The sequence below is a fragment of the Microcaecilia unicolor genome, chromosome 5, assembly GCF_901765095.1.
Source record: "Microcaecilia unicolor chromosome 5, aMicUni1.1, whole genome shotgun sequence".
Classification (NCBI taxonomy): domain Eukaryota; kingdom Metazoa; phylum Chordata; class Amphibia; order Gymnophiona; family Siphonopidae; genus Microcaecilia; species Microcaecilia unicolor.
The window spans coordinates 221,848,476-221,864,543 of NC_044035.1; the positions used below are offsets into that span (position 1 = coordinate 221,848,476).

The 16,068-nt window shown below is 39.6% G+C and overlaps 1 protein-coding gene across 6 annotated transcripts in view; it reads right to left on the reverse strand.

Moving 5' to 3' along the window:
* The window catches only part of BCL9 (BCL9 transcription coactivator), a 247,203-nt gene that overhangs the window by 185,586 nt on the left and 45,549 nt on the right, over positions 1-16,068 (reverse strand). For 5 of the 6 annotated variants that reach the window (XM_030203804.1, XM_030203808.1, XM_030203802.1 and 2 more), the window contains exon 2: positions 1,221-1,245. The gene's annotated coding sequence lies outside the window, so the exon portion shown is untranslated. Of the gene's footprint in view, positions 1-468; positions 480-1,220; positions 1,246-16,068 lie in introns of those variants that run through there. The other variant, XM_030203806.1, reaches the window with a different exon arrangement.

A 16,068-nucleotide genomic window follows, 5' to 3' on the forward strand; every position in this document is an offset into this window, starting at 1 on the left:
TTGAAAACAGCCTGCTGAAAAGTTTAGCTGGCACTAGAGTAGATGTCACAACATAAAGTTAGTCTATCAAATACGTAATAAACACATCCACCAGACCCCAATACAGCACTACTGACGCAATAATGATCTGCAAGAAAAGTTCTAAAAAAACAAAACAAAAAACAAACACAACTCTCCTACAATTTCATCACAAGTCATCTTTCTAGTTTGCAAAAGGTTATCAATAGAAATCAAACCAAATTAAACATGGAAAAGAAAATAAGATGATACCTTTTTTATTGGACATAACTTAATACATTTCTTGATTAGCTTTCGAAGGTTGCCCTTCTTGGTCAGATCGGAAATAAGCAAATGTGGTAGCAGATAGTATGTATAAGAGAAACATCAAAGCATTACTTTGAGAGTCTGACAGAGTGGGAGGGTAGGGGTATACATGGGGACATCAAAGCATTTCATTGAAATTCTAACAGAATGGGTGTTGGTAGGTGAGAGGAGGGTAACCTTTGAAAGCTAATCAAGAAATGTATTAAGTTATGTCCAATAAAAAAGGTATCATCTTATTTTCTTTTCCATGTGTTATTTTGTTTGATTTCTATTGATAACCTTTACGAGTGGACTAACACGGCTACCACACCTCTCTACTTAGTTTGCAAAAGAAAACCTCAATACACATGAAAGTTTTTGGAGAAAGTGCTTTGGACTGCAGAAACACAAAATAAACTGAACCGTTTATTCACAACAAAATATACTTGTAGAATAAAGGTAAAGAATTTTAATATCAGCTTCCCAACTGTTAAGCATCAGAATTGTGTGGCAGTCAGAAGCATAGGAAACACTGAAAGGAAGAACAGCTTCTAGATATTTAGTCAAATCCAAACGTCCCACTGTCAATGACAAAACTGAAGCTGATGAGAGATTAGGATTATTTTACTGAAATACCCAAAACATACCACAAAAATCAACCACAAATTACTTAGCTGGAAAGAAGTATGAAGATTTTGTAATGGAGTTCATTTCCAAGACCTGTTTACTGAGCTCTCCCAAAAGTTTACAAACATGTACTGCATGCAAGAATAATTATAAACTAGAAAGTCATGTAAGAATGGGTGTGTGTGGGGGTGGGGAGGAGGGTGGAAGAGGCAAGACTAGAAAGACTTAGTTGGATGAAAAACATTTAAATTTGTTATATTGTCCAAAGGACATAATAACAAAGTACTCACAGAAAGGGTGTCCAAACTTTTGCATCTGAGAAAAAAAACAAAAACAATTACTAAATTATGCATTAAAATTTGCAAACACATTCCTTTTATCTTTGTATTATGCAGAGCTCATGGTTAGCTTCTTTCAGTAAGAGTTCATCAGAAATAAATTTGAGCAGTGGTACCTAAACTGTTCCATAAACTGTACATTTAATTTATAGAACCTTTTTCCCCACTAAAACAATAAAATGTCAGATCTAAAATAAGCCCTGCTTGATGAGTAGATATATCCTATTCATTTGGATAAAATACAGCTTAAAATCCACTTCTATAACAAACTTGGCCTCCCATACCTCCACTTACATAGTCCATGAACATTGTACTAGTAATTTTCAATCAAATCAGTAATAAAAGAGACACTAAAACTGAATGCAAAAAGTAGTTAAGAAATTAATTTGTCCCATCCAAGGGTCGTTATAACAAAGACCCCAAAGTAAATTTTCTACCTATACTCCAGAGGACTGGAGAAGAGCAGATATGGTCCCTCTCCACAAAAGCAGAAGAAAGGAAGATTTTGGGAACTATATGCCAGTACATCTGACTTCTGTGGTAAGTAAATTAATGAAAACGCTTTTAAAACAGAATAGTAAAAGTTTTTGCAATCTAATAGATTAGAGGACCTAAAGTAACATGGTTTCACTAGAGGCAGGTCTTGTCGGACAAATCTAATTAATTTCTTTGACTGGGTGACCAGAGAGTAGGATTGAGGGAGATCGCTATATTTAGATAGCAAAGCCTTTAACACAGTTCCTAAAAACTCAGTGCCCTCAGTATGGGCCCTAAAGTGACCGACTGGGTTAAGAGTTAGCTGAGTGGAAGGTGACAGAGGGTAGAGATAAATGGAGCGCATTCTAAGGAAAAGGTCTTTATCTGCCTACATTTTTCTATGTTTCTTTTCTACGTAAGACATTCTGCTTCTGTGACTTTTACATACTCTCTTACAATACTCAAATGTCTCTGAACAATACAGTCACACCTCCTCCTTCCCTATTTTCATTTTCACAGTGAAGATTCATAAACTTGCTTGAGCTTATGTAAGGAAAAATTTGGTCTTATCTTTCTTTCCTTGAATCTATCCAGACCAGACCAGAATGTGTGAGGTTATGTTTGCTATCCAGAAGATGGAGACAAACTGCAAAGCTAGGAGTCCAGACCTATATTAGCTATTGTGCAGCCATGGCTACTCAATAATCTGTGTCAGAGTAAAATCCTTAACTTCTGAAACTAATGGTGAAGAACCCTGGGTCCCCCATTAGAACACCCAGTACACTGAGCCCAAAGGATTTTAGATCCCCTCGAACAAAATAATACAATCTCAGGAAAGAAAAGGAACCTTGCTGCTGCCACAAGAATACAAGGTGGGCATTTGTTCTGCATGGACCGAAGGAAGGAAACTTTTGGTCTTAACTATCATCCCACCAGACCAGCCTTGAATGCATAGCATGCAGCAAAGCACTTCTCAAACTGGGCAGAAATACTGAGAGGCTTTCTGTTCCAAAAGCCTCAGTTTCTCTGGCCATTCTGTAATGCTCCACAAAAGAATGCAATGTTGACCAGGTTACAGCCCTATTGATCTCCACTGAGAAGAATGCCAAGACACCCCTGGTCAAATACACTCACAGACCTTTCAGCGGCTCACATCACTTCAGTATACACACCAAGGTGATAGCATCCTTAATCCAATGGCCATAGTTGTCTCAGAAGCCACTTCGTCCTTCTTGACCTCCAAACAGAAAGGTGATTGACTTGTGAAACTCATTCATTAATTTTAATTACTACAGGTGCACTCTACAGACATCCATGCACTTCAAAACTCCAGTCTTCCCGAAAGGATAAGGCGACCACCTGATTGATATGAAAAGGCTGAAACCACTTTTGGAAGAAAAAAAGAACTAACTATTCTAACAGACACCCCTGCTTCTAGGATCCACATCAAAAAGGGTCTGCAGTTCTGAGATCCTTCTAGCTAAAGGAATGGATCTCACTTTGAAAGTGGTCTTTCTAATAGCCTTCATTGAAATTGTCTTCAACAACTAAACAGGCAGAGATGCTAGTGCTCACAACAGTAGCCTGAGATTCTATTACAGAACCACACCCCAAATTGGGGGATTGCGGTACACGTACACCACATCTGGGTGCACTCTAAGCTGACAACTCTCCAAAGCCACTTCTAAAACAGGACAAGGCTAATCTGTCAACTCCTTCTTAAAACCTTCTAGAAGAAAAAATATGGGGTATGGGGAAAGAGAAAGATCACTCAACACAGCAGCCTTTAAACATAAGCACGACCTTCGAATAAGCCAGGGATGTGGAACACTTCCTCGCTTGCAGAAGCATGAAGTCACTGGCCTTTATACAGTCCTTGTCTCCCTTCTTTCTTAGGGCATGCTTGAGGCAGAAGTCTTCCATGAACACTGAACTTTGGGGGGAGCAGAACTCTGCCCTGTGGTAAATGGAGGCCCTCTTCCACCTGAACGTATGACAAGATTCAGCCTACTGGCAGCCACAACGGAAATGCACAGAGAAAAGACCCATCAACAGCCACTCATGGAGAAAGACATCCAGACGTACTGAATTCAGTTCTTTCCTGTGACTGAAGAGCAGGACCTTTACATTCTGGTCGGTCATCATCAGTGATTGACTTCAGGGTCTCCATCCTGAAGTGTGGAACTTACAGGGCTCTGTTCGCTGCCTTCAAATCCAAAATGGGCCAAAAAGAAACCTCCTCCTTTGGCATAAAGTAAAAGGAGTAGCGACCTTTCCCTCAGTACCACCAAGATCAGATACAACCACACCGAGGCTCGACAAATTTTGCAGCCTTCTCTGAATTTCCATAAAAGCATTGGCAAGGGGCAGGAAAACTCTACCTTGGAGCTGCTCCTGCCCACATCTACTGTAGCACCCACTGATTGGTATTGATCTGGGTCCATTTCTCCACAAATGTAGATAGTTCTCATGTCCATTCCAGTGGGGGAATGGACCCCTAAAGTCTCAATGGGATCCTCTTGAGATCCTCGGGGCTTTCTGTCACAGGTTCCTTTCCTGTGGTTGAAAGGAAAGGAAGACTCCTGGCTCTAAGTTCTGCAAGCACTGCATGGCCCCTGTCCCACCCAAACGGTACTGTCTTGACTCCTTGAAGCATGACTTCCTAGAAGAATACAAGGATGCTTTGTACTTGTCTTCCAGGAGCCTCTAGAATCTCAGCTCACCACAATATTCACTATCTTACCCCTGTGAGGAGAATCTGCTGAGCCATGCATTGATGCCATGAGACAGCCATGGACCTGACCAAGGTTCTAATGAGGTCATACAAGGCATCCAACATGTATGCTAACCCATACTCCAGGTGGACCACATCCTTTGGGTTCCACTGTCCCACACACTTCAGTGGACTGGATCCACCTGATATAAGCACACAAATGGCCAATTGTAGGTCCAATGCAGCAACCTCAAAAGCCACTTAAGCAAAGCCTCCAATTTATGATCCTTCAAATCTTTTAAGGTAGTTACATCCTTGAATTTTTGTTCTTTGTCACGGCAGTAACCAAGGTATCCATCTCTGAGGACTTCAACTTCTCCTCAGAAGGAGAGTGTAGAGCTTTCCCATTGCTCTTCTGGCATTCAGGCCTAGGGTCTCCCATTATGCTGAAATAAGGGCTTGAATGGAAAAGTCCTTGTCTTTGAATGCATTCTAAGACAGTCTCTAGAGGTTCCTGCCTTTGGGTCTACAGGCTCCTCATTCATTAGGGCCTTCAAAGCCTGGGAAATCATGTACAGTAGCCCCTCCTTACAGAATAAGCATAGCATAGCATTTATTCTTCTATTCTGCGTAGGCCTAAAAACTTCAGGTTCAATGCGGATTACAGTCCGTTCACTATCTGCATGTTTGGTATTCACGGATTCGCTTAATCATAGAAGATAAAAGTGTAACCCATTCTCGCTATTCACAGGCATTTTTGCTTATTTGCAGTGTAGTACAAGTGTAAATGAAAGTGTGTTCCCCAAGGAAGATATTCATAGCGCTGTGAGTATTGTTACACCAAAAACCTGTTTAGTTTTTAACATTTTTTATTGATGACCAAGAAACATAATATATGCAACAACAACAAATGATTGCCTATCAACATTTTTACAATTTTCATCCCCACCCTCCTGAAACTTGATTAATGCAAACAGTGAAAGCATACAGAAAAACTTCCCCCCTCCCAGGTGTGCTGGTCAAACTTCCATTAATAGATGCAAATCTCAGCTGCATCCTCATTCTGACTACCATAAGTATGGAGAGAGTTTGTGTCTTGCACCCTCTCCATACTGTTATATGGAAGCTTAACCTCCATAGCACCATCACTGTCCAAGGTAGAAAAAAAAATATTATCAGCCTCCCACAGCCTCCAAAGGTCCCTAGACCCACATGGGGCTTACTCACATAGTATTCAAAATCATACTATGCCCCCTAGGGGATAACGTTTGCAGATAGGGGTCCCAAATTCATAGATACCAGTTTTTGCATTTAGGTGAGCCCCTAGCATCTCGAACCTCCCACACCACCAGAAGATGAATTTGATTTCTACAATGCCAAAAGTTAGGTGGGTCCTGAGAGGTCCAGTACTGCAGAAAACGTGCAACCAAGCAGAACTTTCTTAAAAATAAGCTCGCCTGTCCGGAGAAACCTATAAAAGCCCCTGCTCAATCCAGGAGTACCTGATTGATAGAACCAATGTCCCCTCTACCTAGCACAGGAGTATTCCACCAGGTCTTTCCAAAAACTGTGCACCAAAGGACACCTCCAAACAGCATGTATATAAGAACTACCTTTGGAGATGCACTTCACGCTGAGGCGAGAGTGCTCCCCCTGCATGATACAACTGCATTTGGATACAATAAGCCCCTAGAAGTATACAATAACTATCCTGTAGCCAGATATACCGACCCAGGAGAGGTATTCCTAAGATTAATGAACATATCCCAGCCCGTGAGATCTTTCCCTATGTCATGAGCCCAGTGCTCCCGAATATCTCTTACATCTTTAGGAGGAGTCAGCTGAAGCAAAGCTTTATGTGTTCCCCTCTCAGATGGCATCAAAAAAGGCCTGCAGTTTCCTCCCCAAATGCATGTGAAGTGGCTCTGCTGCCAATGAAGCTATATAATGACAGTATGTGAACCTGGTCACCCAGGCTCCCCCAACTCTCCGCTGGAGTATTTCATAGTCAAAAAGATATCCTGTCTCTCCCACCAGGTGTTTCCCAAGATCAAAAAATAAAATTCTCTCACCCTGGATAAAAAGAAACATTCCCCCTAGGCAGAAGCTGACCGGTTACTCTGAGATCCTCGCCCAAACCCCTCCCAATATCCTCCATATCGCTCGTATCTGGGTAACCACAGTCCCCCTCAAAACTGTCTAGGTATTAGAGAGGTGGTGCAGTACAACAAAGAAAAAAAGGAATGGGGGGCATAAAAGGCTCACTTAATATCCACAGGGGTAAAACGGAACTTCCCATACAACCAAGTCTTGCAAGTGACGAAGGAGACAAGCCCGATTATATAATTTTATGTTTGGCATGCTCAGCCCCCCAACAGCAGGTGAAATTTTAATTTAGTTTTTTTTGGAAGCCTAACAGAATTTGGAAAAAAGCCGATGTAGAGTCCTATGGTCCCTACCCAACAAACAGAGCGGCAATGTCTGTAGCAAGTAGAGCCAACTGGGCAGAATAACCATTCTTTTGGGGAACCGGGAACACCCAAAGATATCTACCGGAGGGTTAAAGGGATAATATATTTTAAAAAACAACGGTGTTTAATAAGCAGGGTGATTTCAACGTCTTCTCTCCAGAATGGCGACATGTGACCTCCTCAAAAACTAGTTTATACTGTACTTTTACAAAAAACTGTACAAAATAAATGCACAATATAATAAGTAAGCTGTTCTTTACAAGGCTACATGAAATGAGCTTATGGTGTTCACTGTACATTTTTGCTATGTAACAGGGTCGCACAGGAACCTAACCTTCTTTTTCCCATAGGATCAATGGTTATGTATTTGTATTTTGGTATTCACCCTGTTTTCTAGGAACCTAATCCCAGCGAATAGCGAGAATGGACTGTACGTTAAAGAGAACTGGGTAAATTCACAGGAGTTACAACATAGCACTACAATGAAAAACAAATTATCCAGCTAAATCCATTAACACGTAACAAATTTTTAAACCCTTTCTAAATTTTCTGTAAGCAGAAATATCCCTAAGATATATTGGAAGAATTCTGCAAACTAAAAAGCAAAAGAAGAATTGAATAATTTAATTGACTTTTCCCTCTAGGATTTGGAAATTGAAAGGGACTCACATTTTAGCTACTGTATTTTTGTACTCAAAGTAAAATTTAAGAAGTCATACATGACGATATGTGCCTCACCTTTAAAAAGAAAATAGTAAATCTTAAATAGTACTCTCACCTCCACTAAAAGCCAATGAAGACACACACAAAAAAAGAAGAAATGTGATTTGATTTAGATAAAGAATAAATCTGACAAATAGCCGTGTTCTGAATTGTTTGAAGTTTTCTTAGAATAATCTTAGAACAATCTAAGGAAATAATGTTGCAGTAATCTACTTGCAACAGTACTCTTGCCAACTCCCCCTCCGCCAGAGGCTCTGCTAGACTATGCTTTACCTATGATGCTGAGATCACAGATCTAAGTCAGCCTCCCTGGAGACCGAGAGACTCATCCTCAGATGCTGCCAGCCTGGCCCTCTTTGTATAAGGCACTGGCAATATTGAGGATAAAAGCTTTATGAGGGAGCAGGACAATCTCAGGGGAAAAATCTCTTATGCACTGCTGAAATTGTACCACCATGCTACCTCTCTCAACAGGAGCAGGCTCAACCGCATTGATTTCTGAGTTCTCCAGCAAGGGAGAACACCCCATACGCTGTTGCTGCAGCCCACATAAGATACCTAAACCTACACTACTCAAAATGCAAAGGCCACAAAGCAACCTATTCATCCAGCTTTTCCTATATAAGCACCCAACTATGGAACGCATTGCCAAAAGATGTGAAAACAACCTACAACCACCTAAACTTCAGGAAATCACTAAAAACCAACCTGTTCAAAAAGGCATACCCTACCGACCCAACATAAATTACTTACACCCTGCAACACAGCAAAACCAAAGCTCGTAATGGACACTTATCTAACCTTACCCCTCCTCAACCCCCATTGTACCTGAAACACATGTACCTTATCCAACCACAATATTACCTTGTAATTGTCTCTTTACCGGACTTGGCTAATGCCTTTATAGTACTATGTGAGCCACACTGAGCTTGCAAATAGGTGAGAAAATGTGGGATACAGATCTAACAAATACATTAAAAAAAATACTCTTCCTGTGCTGAGAGAAGGCCCGTTTGGCCACTGCCTGCTACCCCACCCCCTTTGTTTTTGGACCCAACACCACTTTGAAAAGGTGCTCTACAACTTGAGCAGGCAACAGAGGAGCCATTGCATCTGCTACCACACCATGAGCAGTGCTTCGCCTCCTCAGCTAGGGAAGTCCTAAGGCTGAAGGACTCCCCTAGACTGCACTTGTGTGTGCAAGGCCCGCTGCAGGCACTTAAGTAGCCATGCCCAACATCTGCGCGAGGAATAAGGAGCAGGAACAAGTGCAGCCTAGCTCGTGGCTCTCCACCACCCAATCTGACCTGCTCCAAGCTGCAACTAGAGAAGCCTCAGCAAACAGCCTGCAGCAAACAATTCCCCTACTGCTCACTCCAACACACAGAGACAAAAACTCCTCTGTAGACCTCTCCAGGCCATGCTGACATTAAGTAAAGGTTAGTGCCATATGGCTTGAGGAGAGTGCAGCAGAAATAACCCCTGCCCATACTGCTCCAACTCTCTCTTACGACCTCTGTGCACCACTCCTGACACTTTCTGGGACCCCCACATGGCTAACTAGACCTTCTCCTTCAAGCCTTGTGTACAATAAGGAAAACTAGGCACTTTTTTTTTTTACATAGTTTACCAACTGGGGGGACCACCCAACCCCAGACTACCTCAAGCTAGGCAGAAGTGGTTTTCCTCATTGTCTCCCAAACTATACCAGGTTAACCAGTTCTCTAAGCAGGCCCGGGAGTTTTTGCATCAGTAGCACACGCTGTGAAATATGTTCATTACCATCTGCTGGAGACAGAGAATTTTGAGGCGCTGTGGCTGTATATAGTCACTAATATATGTCTGGGCTCACAGCTTCTTCATCTGCTGGTTGGTGAGCATAACCCCACACTTTCTGGGCTGGGCTGGTGGGACAGTAAGGAATTTAAAGTTACTTAACTATGTTCATCAATCCAAATCTCAGTCATCAATAAAAATCTAGCCTTAAATGCATGGTAAAAGTATGCAAAATTATAACCATTGCTAGTATTATCTTATATCAGCTACTACCATACATAAAGCCCTGACACTCTCAGAATCCTAGTAACACATTGTAATACAGACTCCTCCCTCAAGCCTCTCACAAACTGAAGATTTCTCCACATATTTTCTTAGCAGCCATACCCCATAACTACAGGGAAAAAAGTAACAGAAGGATATCAAACAGCAGGGCCACACTCTCCTCATATAATACAGTCCATATCCCCTTATAGGTTTGTGATGGAAAATAGAGAATACCCCTTTTATACTCCCACATTATTCCATGCCCCATAAGTAGATCTAAATGTAGGAATGATTAAGATCTCTTCCTGTTAGTAAAATGCCAAACAATGAAAATAGAAAAAATACACCTGAACTAGTGAATAACACTACAGTTAGATCTCCCTCACTAGAGACACTGCCAGCATGTTTTGATCCCATTGATGGGTGGTACCAGAGGAAGGAGAGAAAACAATCCAACTATGAAGACCCACACGGAATCAATGATGAATTTCAGAGATAATGAAATTCTACAGTAAAGCCTATCTCTAATTTCCTAAGAAGTCCATCACGAGAGACTGTCAAAAGCTTTCTGAAAAACTAAACATGTCAGCTGGCTGACGTGTATCAATACCGTCAAAAAAACATCCAATAGCTGTAAAGGCAAGACTTCCCTTTGCTCATTCCATGTTGGTTCTCCCTCATTAAACCATGTCTATCCTTATAATCAGTTAATGAGTGCCATCCAGTTCTGGTGATCTGTTACTATTTAATCAATCAATTTGTTTTAATACAACTTTATGGACAAAAGCGTTGTTAATTCATTTCATTTAATGTCTGTATATGACATAATTAAAATTTACTGTAATATTGTGATTTTCTTTTCTTTTTTCAATCTTCTCTATTTTGGAGTTGTATAAATATGAAAATGCAATAAAAAAATTTTTGTTTTAATACATCTTCTAGGTTCATAACAATTTGGTTAAGTTCCTCTAAGTACCAGAATCTAAAAATACCAGTTGCCTGAGACATGGGCATCTCCCTGCCACTGTCTTCAAAGACCAACAAACAAAGAATTTATTTATGGTTTCTGCTTTGGCCTTTTTCTCCCTTAATGCCCCTTTCACCCTCTGATCATATAGCTGTCAAATTGATTCTCACACTGGCTCCATATTTCAACAACTTATGAAAAGGGTTCTCAATTTTTGCCTCTACTAATCCTAACACCAAATCTAGATTACAAGGACAGCAGACAGACCACTAGATTTTAAGTCAAGTGACTACCAAACCTATCCCAGTGACCTGCAGCCAGTGGCTTTTACAATACCCAAAACTGATACGCATATGCTGGGTGTCCAATGTACAATAGAAATATATACAAAAAAACCTGTGTATACTGAACAATGAATAAAGTGCGGGGGAGAAATCAGTAAGAAAGGTACTCACTGAAGTGTTAACTAATTGCAAAGTTAAGCAAATGCTGATTACAAGCAAGTCTAACCCCTTCAATTTGTGAAAGTTATGTGCAAAATTCAACAAATTAATTTGTATTTAAAAAAAAGATTTTTTTAAAATCAGTTAGAGACACTTAAAGTTCTCTGTTGAAGCTCTTATGAGCAGTGCCATGCTCAACTGCGTGCTGAGTTATTGCCATCTTCAAGGGCTGGGAAAAACCGGCTCATAGTCAATTTTAATGTTCTCCACACTCATAGGACTATATTTTTATATATCACACCTAAAAATCTGGCACCAAAATTAAATGCGCTTAGGCGTACTTTAAGCCTAAATTTACATGTGGTTTATAGAATACATTGAGCGCCAATGTGACTAAATTTAGTCACGGTCAATTACACACGGTTTATAGAATACATTGAGGCATATTTTCAAAGCACTTTGGGAGGCTAAGTTCCATATGTTTCTATGGAACTTTGGGAGGCTAAGTGCTTTGAAAATAAGCCTCATTGAGCGCCAGTCAATGCAACTAAATTTAGTCACAGTCAGTTATGTGAACTAAAGCCTGGTACAAATCCAGACACCTAAGTTTGGCACATAGCGAGTGCATAGATTTTAGAAACGCCCTCGACCTGTCCATTCCATACCCACGCCCACTTTTCAACTATATGACTTAGAATTTACATGCACCATGTTACAGAATATGCTTAGCGATCAGTGCATGTAACTTCTAATGTCAATTAGTGCTGATAATTGCTTAACATCCAATTATCGGCACTGATTAGCTTAACTAAGTTATGCACATTGTTATGGAATATGCTTCGATTTCCATGCAGAAATCTCAGTGCGATACATAGAATCTCAGGGATAATGTACACTCTTTCCCCTAAAATCTTTATATTGCACCTTGTTGTGTGTGCTAATTTGGCCGCATGCACAACTTGATTAACAAGCCAATCAGCGCTGATAACTGGTTACCAATTAGTGGCACTACTATAGGCATGGAATGGACGGGTTGTAGGCATTTCAAAAAACTATATGCACTATTATGGAATACATCCGATCTGCGTCTAATTTAGGTACAGGTATTTAGAAGTGGTTTTAAGTGGCCTAAATGGGTTTACCTAAATTTTAGTCCCAAGAATAGCACGTAGGCATATTCCATACACCTAACTTTAGGAATAGTGTATAGAATCACGGTAACCATGTGGGGTTTTTTGGCACCATTTATAGAATTTGGCCCTTTGTAGATATCCTCAAAACCTCAGTGGCTATTGGGTCAACGCGTAAGCTCGAGAAGCACTGACTGAAGTAGCCCCTGAGGCCTCCAAAACAGAGGTGGTTTTAGTCAGAATGAATATATACACATGATTTTACCACAAGACATTTAAATTTATATTCTGCTCATTCCACTGTTCATAGCAGAATACAACCAAACATACACAATTAAGATCATAAAATACCACCAAAACATAACAACTTTATACAGACTCCATAACCAGGGTCCTCCCAGACTAAATTAAAAAGGCTGTCATTCCACAGCTTAACCAGAAGGTTCCTATTAACACCCATTCGTCACAAACTCATTATCTGAGCTACTGGGGCTATGGAGAAAATAAAAAGGTGACCTGCTAGAAATGTAAACATGACTTTTAAACAAAATATAAAACATGCTTCTCTTTCATGTTTAAAGTTCTCCTTGGTCCCTAGGTTAAGGTGCCACCTAGGCCAAGTGATCCTGAACACAGCTTAACCTCATCTCATATAGGAAAATGTAATGCATATGATTTAGTTGTCCTCCACATACCTTTTTCATATATGCATTTGTAGTCATATTAGAACTGGCAAATGTTAGAATTGTAGACTGACATTTTCCTTAGCATCTTTTTAAAGTGAAAAGGGAACCAAGAGGATTACTTCACTTTCCACTTTACTGATAGGCCAAAGTGGGTACAGAATAAAATTACTAAGTTATATAATACAACTATGAAAACTGCAATGTATCAGTTTATTTATTTTATTTTTGTTACATTTGTACCCCGCGTTTTCCCACTCATGGCAGGCTCAATGCATTTTACATATTGTATACAGGTACTTATTTGTACCTGGGGCAATGGAGGGTTAAGTGACTTGCCCAGAGTCACAAGGAGCCTGAAGTGGGAATCAAACTCAGTTCCCCAGGACCGAAGTCCACCACCCTAACCACTAGGCCACTCCTCCACTCCAATATAAAGCAACAAGTTAACTTCTTATATTTGCTACAGCAGACAAAACCCACCAGCACAAGTGTGATGTGAGGTATGAACGCTCCAAGTATAAAAGGGAATCTCAGTGTTTTTAGAAGCTAGCTGGTGCTAACTACACCCAAGCATTTTCCATGGGGTGCAAGGAGCCAAAGTAATTAAAAGAAGTGGCTACTGAGTTTTTAGGAGACCATTATTCTTTTGGTTGCCAAACGGTTGGGATAGGAGGGAACCACACTTTAACCACTTTTCAGAAGGGCATTTCAGTCATACAGCATGCACTGTTACTTACAGCAAAGCATGGTATTCTGCATACCATGAAATATTTTAAGCAACAAATATAGATACAAGTTGAAGGGGACTTATTTTTAATAAGCATCTTTATGAAGAGATTTACCCAACGTGGTGCACAACAGGTAAAGTCTGACATACACAATTTACACCACAGTAACTGCATAACAGCAAAATGACCAAATGTCAGTAAGAGCAATTATTTGGCTGCAAGATATTGGACTTTTGTTTTTGGTTTAATTTGTTCAAGTGATTTGTTGCCTTTTCACAGATTTGCTTATTGCACTGTCCCATTCCTTTTCATTAAGCTACTCCTCTGTGCCATGTGTTTGTTTTACTGTGTTCTAAGACTTTTTGAGGGACTCATTTTTTAGGGGGGTTTTCTCTATGAAGACACTGTCCTCTTATAGGGCAAAACTCAGGGGCATCAACTGTATATCCCTTATTTTATTAGAGATTTGTAGCCCACATATACCTAAATGAAGTTCAATGCAGTTTTACATCAAGTACTAGGTATTCTTAGACTTATAATTATAACCTTCTCTAATAAAGGCTTATTTAAAACATACTCCTGAAATAACGTTTTTAAGCCTATACAGAACTGCTTATATTTGCTTTACATCTTTTGGAAATAAATAATATTAAGGTTACACAAGACCTAGCTTCTATTGGAAGCCAACGTAACTTAACAAATAGCAGTGTATCTTGTCATATTTGGATGCCGAACAATCACCGGGCTGCAGAAATCCAAAGCACTTCGGAAGTTTTTGTTTTTTTTAAACTATGGCTTCCCTACAACCCACATATGTTACAATAGTCTGAGATAAAATTAGGGATTGAACTACTAATCTGAATTGTCTGCTTCAGTTTCTGCAACATTCAAAAACTTCTTTTAGTTAAAACATTATCTTTTGCGACTCAAATTAATGCATTCTCTAGGATTATCATCATGATTTTTATTTGCTTAGCTAAAATGTATTTATTTCCATCTACCATCAATTTTGGCACTGTTGTGGGGTCTCCACACAAGTTACCATGGAATTTCATCTTTTCCTTGTTTAATTTCAGATGGTAAGAGACATGGTACTATAGATATAACATTACATAAAGAAAAGGTATAAGTAAACCAGGGAGTTTTTTTTTCCCAGTGTTTTTTTTTTCAGGCTGAAACCTGTTATAACACTGGGTCTCCACTATGGATGGTAAATGTGATATATACTTTCATCCTGGAGCTTTGAGGTTTCTTTTTTTTAATGCTGTTATATATAGTGATGTAGGGGTCACTAGTAGTTAACTAAGTAAACATTATACATAGCTTTTTTTTTTTATTGGTTTTGACAGTGTTTACTATCCTGTTGATATATTTCTGAACCAAGAATATAAACAGATCAAAAAGCTTGCATCCATACCTTAAAGCCCAAAGATGCCATGATATTAAATATACCTTATCTAGCAAGGTATGTGATTTTTTTTTTTGTGTGGTATTGTTTCTCCTAAAGGAAAAGAAAAAAATATTTATGGCTATTATATGTGCTTTGTCTTAGCCTGTAACTTAACTTGTCTTCTGATCAGTGCTTTCATTCTTATTATAAAGATTTATTATTGTCAACTCCCAGCATATGTAGATGCAGCTCACATCACATTGTATTTTTAAGTCATTGCTTTTTCCTCTGGGTATGTGTTTGATGTTAACATCTTTTTGAAATAAGTTTTCTGTTTTTAGTTGGGTTAATCTACCAGAATTGCTTTCCTCCTCCTTGCTGCTTCTACAAAACTAGACTGAACCAACAGCCAATCATAAGGCTCCTTTTAAAGCACATCAGTGAAATAAGAAACCCACTCACTCAATTTAGAATAAAGTTTTTGTCAGTGCTTTAAAACTCAATCTATGGGCAACCTTATAATACTAGTTACCAGAAATGCAAAGCAGCTAGTTTTTGGAAATTTTGTGAATGGATATCTAGTACAGTGACTCGACTAGCCTTACAAATTCCTCCAGGAGTACAGTGAAAAGGTGTTAGCAATTATTAGAACGAGAATAAAGAGCAACAACAACAAAAAAAAAGCCTCTATCGTTCCATGGTGCGACTGCAACTTGAATACTATGAGCAATTCTGGTCGCTGCACCTCCAAAGAGAGGTAACAGAATTAGAAGAGGTATTAAAAGAGGGCAACAAAATAAAGGAAACTAGGGAGGCTGGAACTCTTCAGTCTGGAAAGGGGATGGGACATACTGCAGAAGGCCATGTCCAATCCTACCCTACCTGTGATCATCATATTTAACTATTCTCTGATCTCACGTGTACCTTTCTTTAAATTAGTCACCTTATTTTCTAACTCCTCTTACTCTCTTACCTATCTATATGTTAACCATCTCTCTGACCTCATGTGCAACTTTCTTTAAATTAGTC